Source organism: Rosa chinensis, chromosome 6 (genome assembly GCF_002994745.2).
Source record: "Rosa chinensis cultivar Old Blush chromosome 6, RchiOBHm-V2, whole genome shotgun sequence".
Lineage (NCBI taxonomy): Eukaryota > Viridiplantae > Streptophyta > Magnoliopsida > Rosales > Rosaceae > Rosa > Rosa chinensis.
In genome coordinates, this window is record NC_037093.1 from 29,699,620 (window position 1) to 29,711,072 (window position 11,453).

Genomic DNA, 11,453 nt, shown 5'->3' on the forward strand with positions numbered 1-11,453 from the left:
AGTACCTTACTCAGGTCTCTTGAGGTTGAGGGCGGCCTTTATTAGCACTTGGAGAACGGTCTAACACATTAGTTAATTTCCCAGCTGAGTAAGGGGCGCATACGGATGGTGTCTTAGGTTGAGACCCTGGGTGATGGGTTCAATTGGATCTCAGAGATACTATAGAATGAGCCTAAACCACTATGTGGGAGTCGCCGATAGGGGCCCAAACCTCAATGAGGGAGTAGCCTCCGTAGTATCACCAAAATGAGTCCTCCCTCTCACTTACCTCTTAATCTGGCCATTCGGCCTTCTGAAACAAAGGAAAGAGACTTATGTCTAGGCGACTATCCATATATCGTATCTCACCAATAGTAGTGGTTTCTATTGGGCTCGACTTACAACTTGGAATCAATTGAGATATTAACTATGTTTACAATAAACTAAAAAAAAAAAAAAAAACGTGTTGTGTGACATGCTTAAGGTATATTGGATCCTCTGTTCCAGTACCTAAGTATGTAAAGTAACTTAGAAAGTAGGAAAGACATAATGTTTGTATTCCTAACCTTGTATATGTTACTAACACTTGATCTGGTGAGTCCTTTGTGGAGCACACATTGGAAGAGATACCCCTCCAGGAGGCACCCAAGGAATGAGCACGTGTGAACAAGGAGAAAAGTCCAGGCTGAAGGACTATAAATATTAAGCGCTGCATGGGAGGCAACCCATTTCAAACGAAGCTGTGAAGGAGCCATCAACGAGAGTTTGACATTTCTATCCCTTCACTTGCTTAGGTTGAATTGTACTTGGGTCTTTGTTTGTTTGTTTGTTTATTTTACCCTTTCCTTATTTTCGTAGCCCCCCATATTTAGGGTCTATATACCATATTTTTTGCCTACATTGAGGACAATGTAGATTCTAAGTGTGGGGTGGGTTTACACCTTTATTTCAGAATTTTTTTCGGTTTAAAAAAAAAAAAAAAAAAAAAAAGTTAGTTTTATAGTCTTTTTGAGTGTTTGAGTCTTAGGATGCTCCTAACGTCTAGGATGAACATGTCTCTGAATTCATGGCTGAAAGTTTTCACAATCAAAATAGAACTTAATTGAATTCTGTGGTTAATCAACATTGTGATGCTTGTATGAAGATTTGAGATAGGATTGTGACTTGGTTCATTAAGCATGCTAGGATTAAGTCATTCATTTGACCCTAAGAGAGCTGTTGAGCTAAAATACTTTCTTTTCGAGTGCTTAATTGATAATTCTAGAATTTCGTGGCTGTATTTGCAAAACCTCATCATTCTTTGAAAATCCAATGATCATGTGCCATAGATTTTAATGGACTAGAGAGTACTAGAACTCGGCTGTTGTGACTGTCAAAACTTGTATGCCATAATATGCACTGATCCTGGATAGGATAGAAGGCATTAGGGTAACCACCATAGCCAAACAAGCATGTGTCCCCAACTGTGCCCATCGTGGGACTCCTTAGAATGAACCCCTTTGAGCCTACGTTGAAAACCTTTGTTTCATCACCCTCACTACCCTACCATGAGCTTAGTACAGGATATCTCTACCCTTGTCTTAGGGACTTAGTAGAGCATGACATAGTGTAGGGGTGACGATGAAAGACAAGTGTGGGGTGGGAAAAAACCAAGAAAAAGAAAGAAGATTGCCGTGAAAAATGAATGAAAGAAAATGAAAAAAAAAAAAAAAAAAAAAAGAAAGAAAGAAAGAAAGAAAAACGGCAAAAGAGAAGAAAAATTGAAAAGAAAACTCTTGGGAAATTGTTGAAGTGTGGTTTTGGACTTTCAAATTTGTAGAAGGCTCAAAGTTGAAAATTATGCCTTTGTCCATTCCCATGTTGGTTAGAAGGTTTAGCCCAAAACAATGATATTTGGCGTACAAAAATGATGACATAAGGTGGTCCATATATGCTCTGCTAGGTCCTTAGGATTTTTGTATCCTTAATCTTCATTTCGAAAACCCTAGCTTAGCCCCATTACAACTTGTTTTAAGTGCTTACTTGATCCTTGAGATGGGCAGCCTTTGGTTAGTGGAGTCAGGTACGCAGTCGAGCTTATGGTTTAGGTCCATTTGTGCACTTAGTCATTTCATGAGGTCTTTAATAAATTCTTCACAAAATGCGTTTATTGATGAAATATGCAAGCTGTTTGTTGCCTTACAATTTATTCTCTTGCATATACTTGAGAGTGAAGCTTTTAAGCAAAGCCATTTCTGAGAGAAAAGTCAAGAGTATGCCCTGTGAGTTTGGATTGGACTTGTTCGAAACATGCTATCATTCACTGTATAACTTAAGTTCTCCATATCTTGCTTAGTCATATGAATGTCACAGGTTTATTAACCATGGAATTATCTATGCAATTTTGATTAAGTGTTTAACGTGAAAGCCATGAGTTTGGAGTCTCTGAGACAACAGTTAGGAGAATTAGAGTCATTTACTTGCTTTTCGTTGAGTCTTTGTTATGTTTTGTATTTTTGTTTTGCTAAGGGACTAGCAAAAGCTAAGTGTGGGGTAGTTGATAGGAGCACAATGTGCGACGATATTAATGAGTATGTGCTCCATTTTAGCTTTGTTTCTCCCTTAAGTTTCGTGTTTTGAGTCATTGAGTCATTTTGAAAGTCTTGTTGAGTGTTTGGAGTGAAATAGGCGGAAAAAGTAAAATTCATGAAAAATCCTAGCTGGATCTGGATTCCTAACTGTCAACTATTTTTGCGGTCTTTACATTTTAATTTCCCTTTATTTTCTCTAGAAAATTCTGATATTCTCCTGCTTGTTGTAGGAAACGTTGCCTGGTTGAAGTCTTGGAAACAGCAATGATGGAGTCATAAAATAAAGCATTAAGATATTTGACCAAGCAATGAAGAAGGGAAATAAAGGAGAAAAGATGTTTTCAGTTGAGGAATAAAAGAAAAAGATGTTTCAGCTGGAAAATAAATAAGAGAAAGACGTTTTCAGTTGGGGAATAAAGGAGAAAAGACGTTTTCAGTTGAGGAATAAAAGAAAAAGATGTTTCAGCTGGAAAAATAAATAAGAGAAAGATGTTTCAGCTTGGAAATTAAAGGAATTGCCCCATTATGAGAGGAGTTAAGGCCATAAAGAAGACGTTTCAGTTGGGAAAGCCAACCAATGCTCCCCTATAAATAGGCAACGTCCAGAACTGAATTTGCATCACTTCCCAGCCAAGATCACTTCCCAGCTAAGATAATTCATTGCCTATCACTTCCTGGCCAAAAACCATTCCAAGACTGCCCAATTCACTCCTTAAACTTCCATCACCTACAAGACCGTGACACCATCCATCCATCAATCTACAAAGCTCTAAGGCGCTGAGTCAAGGACGCTCCACCACCATCGCAGAGACGAGTTCATCACCGTGTTGCTAAGCCGCTGAGGAAAGCTTCAAAGTGTAACTATGACTCTACTTATAATTTTTGTTTCGGTTTTGTGTGTTTCAATTTGTGAGTTGTGTAATTGGAGACATGAAATTTTCAGAATATTTTTATTAATATTTTTGAGATTTTCAGTTTATTATTGAGTTAATTTTGAGAATTCTTTTATGATGCATGTTACAATCTTGTGCCCTTTTATGTGTTTTGGTAATTTTCAGAGTTAGGTTAATAAGTTTGCATGCTAGAATAACGGTGAGAGTTTTTGTGTGTTTGCTTAATTTGCCAAGAGTAATTGTTATTTGTTAAGGCGCTGAGTTAAACAAGTAGCAATTAGTTCTAAAAAGTGGTAAAAACTATGTTCAATGGTTAAACGATTCTGGAAATTACGTGTTAAATTCTATGTGTAATGGTTAATTTGCACGTGTGAGTTGATTCGAGGGTTAGATAATACTACTAGTTAAGAGAATTACGCTGAGTGTTTTCGAAAATTAGTAGTATTAGGCTTGGTAAGGACTTTTCCGATCCATGCCTACATTAGAATGAATCAAATAAGTGGATTGATCCGCTGAGGCTTTTCATTTAGGCTCTTATCTAGGCATTTAAGATGGGCACATTTTTGTAGCATGTTGAAATGAATTTTCTGTTTTTACACTTAGTAATTTCTGAGTGGTATTGGTCTAGGTTAGGGAAGTCGATCATTGTATATAGTTTTATTTGTTTTGTTTTTATTTTAAGTAGATTAGAAACCAACTTTCAAAACCCCCCATTTTATTCTTTTATTTGTTAATTGACCTTTTTGTGTAGGTGTACCCTACAATCCCCGGACTGAACGATCCCTGCTTATCCTATACTGACAACTACATTTTGCAGGGTTAAATTGTGAGGCTATTTCAGCCGAATCAACCACAAGCAAAAATTTATGAGAACCGATGTGTAAAATATTATCAGACATCGTTTCTAAATCAGAAACGATGTTAAAATGGATAATTGTGTTGTTAGACCTATATTTCATTAAGCATCTAATGCCAAAATATGAAGGTTTGACAATAGCTAAACACACCAAAATGGTGATCACATTAACGTTTTTACATCGGTTCTGGACATTAAACCGATGTCTCGTTGTAAAATAGACATCAGTTGTGAACCGATGTCTTAGTTTTGGCGATCTTTAACATCACCCACTAAGACATCGGATTTTTTTTTTTTTTAACATCAGTTGTGAACTGATGTCTATGAACTTTATCCTAGTAGTGAAAGTGGAAATGAACTCATAAATGGAAAGAGGAGCTTGCGAAAGTCAAGGGGAGCAAAAATGAGAAACAATGAGCCACGGAAATGAGCAGAAATGAAGAAAAGAAGTTTTCCTGCTTCAACCAGGAAACCCTGCGAAAAGGAGGAAAGCTTACCTATGAAGTTTCCAACGTTACCATGAAAAAGAAATGGAAAAATGAAGTGTTATGACGTTGGAAGGTGACAAGGCTTGAAGTTGAAGCAACAAGGCCCAAGAACTCTCAAGACTCATTGGATTTTCGGCAAATTGGATCAAAGGCCCACGAAAGCCCATACAATTAGGGTTTGTGACGCAATGATTAAACCCTAGGAGAGTTTGCCGTCCAAAGCCAAGAGAGAAACAAGGAAAATGACGTGGAAAATCAGAAAATATAAAGAAGATTTCGATTGAGATTTTCTAGGGAAATATTTATGGAAAGATAATCCCTAGGAGACTCCTTGCCGTCCAAAGCAAGAGGAAAAGAAGGATTTGCCGTGTGAATTAAAAAGAAAACCCTAGAGAATTCGGCAAGGAGATATTCAAGGGAGAAATAAAAGGAAAGAGAAAAAGGTGGAGACCAAGAAAAGCTCAAAAGAAGTCTAGATACATTCCTTAATTCCCTAAAGGAAGTTTGGCCGAATTGAACTACAAAAATCAGAAATTATATCAAGGGAATTTCGGCAAGATTATGGTACGCTCTGAGCAAGCGCACAATTTAACCCTAAAAATATCATAGTAGTATAAGCAAGTAGGGATCGTTCTATTCCGGGGATTGAGGGTACACCTGTCATTATCAAACAATTAAACAATTAAAATTAAAACAAAGTATAATATTTACAAAGATATAACAAAATATATACATATTTACGAAAAGGGGGGATTTTGTTTTTGGTTTTTCGAAAATAAAACTAAGTTAACAAAACAATTAAAATGTAAAAACATAAAAATACGAATGGAATGAGAGAACAAAGATCAAAATCGAAACATATGATTAAAATTGACTCAAACCCTAATATTTGTTCATCTAAGTCATGAGAAAGGAGTTGATCATGTGAAACATTCGAAAGCAAATGAATTCCCATTTTTTACTTTTCAATGCTAATTAACCTAAGCGAAAGCACCTAGATTAATCCTATCAAACATGCAATCAAACCCTAGAAAGCTAGTCAATCATGTCATGTTTAACGCATTACACATAGAGAAAGGCTATCAACTCAAGTGTACAACTTAGTATGGAAAAGTCCACCTAATTGCAATCCTCGTTAATTAAATTCGATCTTTGTACAAAACCTTTACTACTTTGATTCAAGTTTACACAAAACGAAAAGTCGATTTCATGTTCTTAAACCTAGCACCAATTATATCGAAACCCTAAGTGTTTGCAACCACATAAGATTAAAATACAAAAGTTATCTATAACGCAAATTTAATTAAACAAACCCACATAAGCAACTTTCGAATCACAATAATATGAATCTGAAAATTCTCAATTAATCATAAAAATTCCAGAAATTAATATTTGTTCAAACACATATGTCAACTAGTTCATAACCAACGAAATTCAAAGCAAAGGTTACAAAGGAGAATCGGATTACACCGTGAGATGGAGATGGTGATGAACGATTGATGTGGTGGTCTCTTGAATCTCGAAAGCAAGCTTCAAGGTTGGAGATGGATGATGGATGCTCACGGCTATGCTTCTTCTCCCTTGGCCTTGCTTGAACTCGTGGAGATGACTAGAGGATGGAGAAACTCACGGCTATGCTAAGAAGATTTTCTGATTTTTTTCTAAAGTGTAAATTGTATGGGGGAGAGGACCCTTGACGTTGAGAAAGGGGGAGTTTTATATAGGAGCATGGCTAGGGTTCACAAAGCAATCAGAATTTTCCACATAGCTTCAACCAATGATAATTCGCCAAGTAAGCTTGTGATGTGGTCCAACCAATCATAGAATGCCAAGTAAGCCTTGTGATGTGTTCCAACCAATCATAATTCTCTAAAATACCTCCCTAATATTTAATTGCCGAATTTCCTTGAAATTATTCTGATTTTCTTCATGAATTTCGGCCAACATTCCTTTAGGGAATTTAGGGATGAATCTGGACGCCTTGTGAGCTTTTCCTTGGTGCACACATATTTTCCTTCCATAAATATCTCCCTTGAATCTCTCTTGGCGTCATCTCCTTGATTATTTCTGATTTTCTCGTTGGCAATCACACCAAATTATTCCTCCAACAATATTTCTTTCCATAAAAGTCTCCCAAGAAAATCTCTCCTTGAAATCCTCAATCAATCATCTTTAATTCCCACGTTGTCACCTTGTTTTTCCTTAAGTATTACACGGCAAATTTAATCCCCAAGGAAAATATATTTTCCTTTTTTAAAAAAAAACCTCTTCCTTGATTCTCTCCTTGCCATGTCATCTTCATGAAATTTCTCGTTCCATTTATGAACTCAATTCAGCTTATTTATTCCAAAAACCTGAAAATAGAAGCTTTCTAAAATAAGAAATGGAAACTTTCTTAAACTAAAATGGAAACTTTCTAAAAATGAAAAATAGAAACTACAAAATGGAAACTTTCTACAATTAGGAACTTTCCCATTCGAAGAATGGAAACTTTCCTAAACAGAGTTTTATTAAGGAAATAACGCAGAAAATATAGGGAAATAACAGTTAAAATGTCGCATTAAAATGCTCCTATCAGATTATTTAGGGAATGAATATTGGAATTTTGTGATTGGATGGACCACCTCATAGGGGCTTATGTGGCAAGCAAGCATTGGAGGAAATTATGTGGAGTTAACACATTGTTGCCGTGAGAATTAAGAGGAAGCACACGGCTTGGAGACCAAGGAGACAGTCCACTATATATTCTTTCACTTTCTCAATGTCAAGGGTTCCAATTCTTGACATTCGACACTTTAGAAAAAATCAGAAAACTCTCTCTAGCCAAGCCGTGCTCTTCTCCATCCTCTAGGGCAACCACGAAGTGCAAGCAAGGCCAAGGAAGAAGAAGACAAGCCGTGAACACCATCCATCACCATCCTTGAAGATTGCTTTCGAAATTCAAGAGACCACATCATCAATTCATCCATCTCATCTTCATCCACGGTGTAATCCGATTTTCCTTGTAACCTTTGCTTTGTATTTTCGTTGGTTTTGCCCTAGTTGACACATATGTTTGAACAATTGTTGGTTTCTGAAATTTCATGATTAATTGTTAATTTTCAGATTCATATATTGCGATTTATGGTTGCTTTTGTGTGAGTGTTTGATTAAATTTGCATGATAGAAATCTTTTGTATATTAATCTTGAATGGTTCGAACTTTTTAGGGTTTTTATATGAATGGTGCTACGAATTTGAGAACATGAATCAACTTTTTGGTTTTGTGTTCTTGAATCAATAAGTAGTAAAGGTTTTGTGCAAAAACCGAATTTAATCAAAGAGAATTGCAATTAGGTGGACTTTTTCATACTAAGTTGCACACTTGACTTGATAGCCTTTCTAGGTGCTTATTGCGTTGAATATGTTGTGTTTGACTAGCTTTTATCGAGCGACCAATTTAACCCTGAAATGTCATTAGTAGTACGTAATAAATAGGGATCGTTCTATTCCGAGGGATTGAGAGTACACCTGTCATTGTCAAACAATTAAACAATTAAAATTAAAACAAAGTATAATATTTACAAAATATAGACATATTTACGAAAAAGGGGGGAGTTTTTGGTTTTTGGTTTTAATTTCCGAAAATAAAATCTAAGTTACCTAAATAATTAAAATGCAAAAACATAAAATACAAATGGAATGCAAGAACAAAGATCAAAGTCGAAACTCATGATTAAAATTAATTCAAGTTCATCATTGTTCATCATAGTCATGCAAGAGGAGTTGATCATGTGAAACATTCAAAAGCAAACAATTTCCCATATTTTACTTTCAATGCTAATTAACCTAAGTGAAAGCACCTAGATTAATTCTATCAAACATGCAATCAAGCCCTAGAAAGCTAGTCAATCATGTCATGTTTAACGCAATAAACACAAGTGTCTTTCAACTTGTCCTCTGAGATGGTGACGCCTTCCTTTGTATAGCCTACCCCACTCTCAAGGGTAGTGACTAGGGTATCCTCATGCATAACATCAAACATTTTCTGCGCAAGTTCATCCAAAATGTCAGCAGAAAAACAATCATTAACCTCTAGGGGATACCTCATGGCTTCAAAGATGTTAAAGCCAATAATGTCACCATCGAACTCCATTGTAAGTGAACCTTCATACACATCAATCTTCGTCCTAGCTGTCCTTAAGAAAGGACGTCCCAAAAGCAATGGAGTTGAACTTACAGGGGAGTCCTCCATTTCCAACACATAGAAATCAGCTGGGAAGATAAGATGGTTAACCTGTACAAGCACATCCTCCAACAAACCTCTAGGGTATGCATTGGATCTGTCAGCTAACTGAATGATAACATTGTCAGATTTAAGTTCCCCTAGACCTAGGGTTTCATAAACAGAGTAGGGCATAACATTAACAGATGCACCTAGGTCTAGCATGGCATTCTTAAATCTAGAGTTACCAATAGTACAAGGAATGGTAAAGCTTCCAGGATCCTTACACTTTGGAGGGATCTTCCTCTGAATTAGGGCAGAGACATTCTCACTTACCTTTACCACCTCCTTTTCACGGTTTACTCTCCTAGTAGTGCAAAGCTCTTTGAGGAACTTGGCATACTTAGGGACTTGCTTGATGGCCTCTAGGAGGGGTAGGTTTACTTGCACCTTCTTGAAAGTTTCCAAGATAGCTTGGTCACTTTCATCCTTCTTAGATTGGGCAAACCTGCGTGGGAAGGGCATGCAAGAAGAAGAAGGGTTAGCAATAACCGAATTCGATAAGTTAGAATTATTACCTTTGATTTCCGGTTTTGCCTTTAAAGATGAGGATGCCTTGGTCTCTTCCTTTGACGTTGCAGGGTCCTTCTCAACACCCAACTTGGTGGGCTCTTGGTCTTCCTCAATCTCTATGCTCATTTGGACCTTCTTGGGTTGCTTGGGTGGATCCACCAATGGTCTTCCACTCCTCGTAGTCACAACTGACGCATTCTCCACATTAGGGTTAGGTATTGTGTTACTAGGGAGCTTGCCAGTTTCGTGGATCTTGCTCATAAAATCCACAACTTGACCCATTTGCTTCTTGAGCTCTGCAATGTCCTTGGTGTGGGTCTGTTGTCCTTGAATCAAAGCTTGGGTAGAGTTTGTCAAAGCTTGTGTAGAGCTAGTCAAGGCTTCCAACGTTTTGTCATAGTGAGACATTGAAGATCCAGAATTCTGTGGAGGAGGCATGTAGGGCCTTTGAAAAGATGATCCTTGGAATGAAGGCCCTTGTGGACGTTGGAAATTCCCACCAAGAGGATTCTGAACGTTGTCGTTGTTGGTCCACTTGAAGTTGGGATGGTCCCTCCATCCTGGGTTATAAGTATTAGAGTAAGGGTCATGTCTAGGACGTTGAGGTCCTCCTTGATATCCTCCTTGATACCCTCCAATAGCATTCGCAGATTCCCATCCTCCATTCTCATTGAGTTGAGGGCACTGATCGGTAACATGCCCTTGCATAGAGCATACCCCACAAGCCATTGTTGCACTTGGTCCCTTTGAACTTACCACTTGATTCATGAGTAGAGTAAGCTTACTCAGTTGGTCTTCAATGGCAGTATTCTTGCTCATCTCATGCACCCTACGAATAGAGTGTCCTACCCCCTCATATTGTTGGGAGTTCAAGGCACGATTAGCTATAAGCTCCTTCCCAACTGCAGGTGACTTATCCACGAAAGCTCCTCCAGCTGCAGCATCCAACATTTGCCTTTCCAAGGGTAAGAGTCCTTCATAGAAACATGTGAGTAGGGTCTCATCCTTCATCTGATGTTGAGGACATTGTGCAAGTAAGGAATTGAACCTCTCATAGTAAGCAGCATAGGACTCATCATGGGCTTGCTCTATTCCACTGAGCTTCTTTCTAAGTGTGATGACCTTAGAAGCTGGGAAGTATTTCTCCAAGAAGGCCTTTCTCATTGTTTCCCATGATGTGATACGTCCTGCAGGAAGTTCATATAGCCAATCCTTGGCTCTATCAGCTAGAGAGAATGGAAATGCTCTCATCTTCAGAAGATTCTCATCTGCCCCTTGTGGTTGCATGTTTGCACAAACAGATTGGAATTCTCGTACATGCTTGTTAGCATCCTCCATATTAAGTCCATGGAAGATAGGGAGCTTGTGCAACAATCCACTCTTAAGCTCAAACTCTGCTTGTCTTCCAGCTGCAGGGGCAGGGTATACTATGCCTGTAGGGGGTCCTCCTTCAACAGTTGCGGTGGAGAGTTCCCTAATAGATGCCATTCTCTCTTCTTCGACTTCTTCAGGTGGTGGTGAAGGTGGTGGTGTAGAGTTGGACGAAATCACAGGTGAAGGTGAACGTGAAGGAGGAGATGGACTTGGTGTAGGTGATGTAGACTCCTCAGAACAGTAGGTCCTCTTCCCTTGTTCGTTAAAGATGTACCCTCTGTGTGTCGAAGGGGAAGGGCTTGTCTGCTCAAGAAGTGAAGGACCCTTCAAGCGAGCGAGCCTTGCTTCAATTTCCTTTAGTGTAGAGGGTCTAAAAGGCTCGGTCATTCATAGGAATCCTGAACATCATCAAAATTCAAAGAAGTTAGCAAAGTATAAAGTGAGTTAATTACAAATTAGTGATTTATACATCAACGTCACTATTCACGAGTCACTATTCACAAGTTACTATTCACGA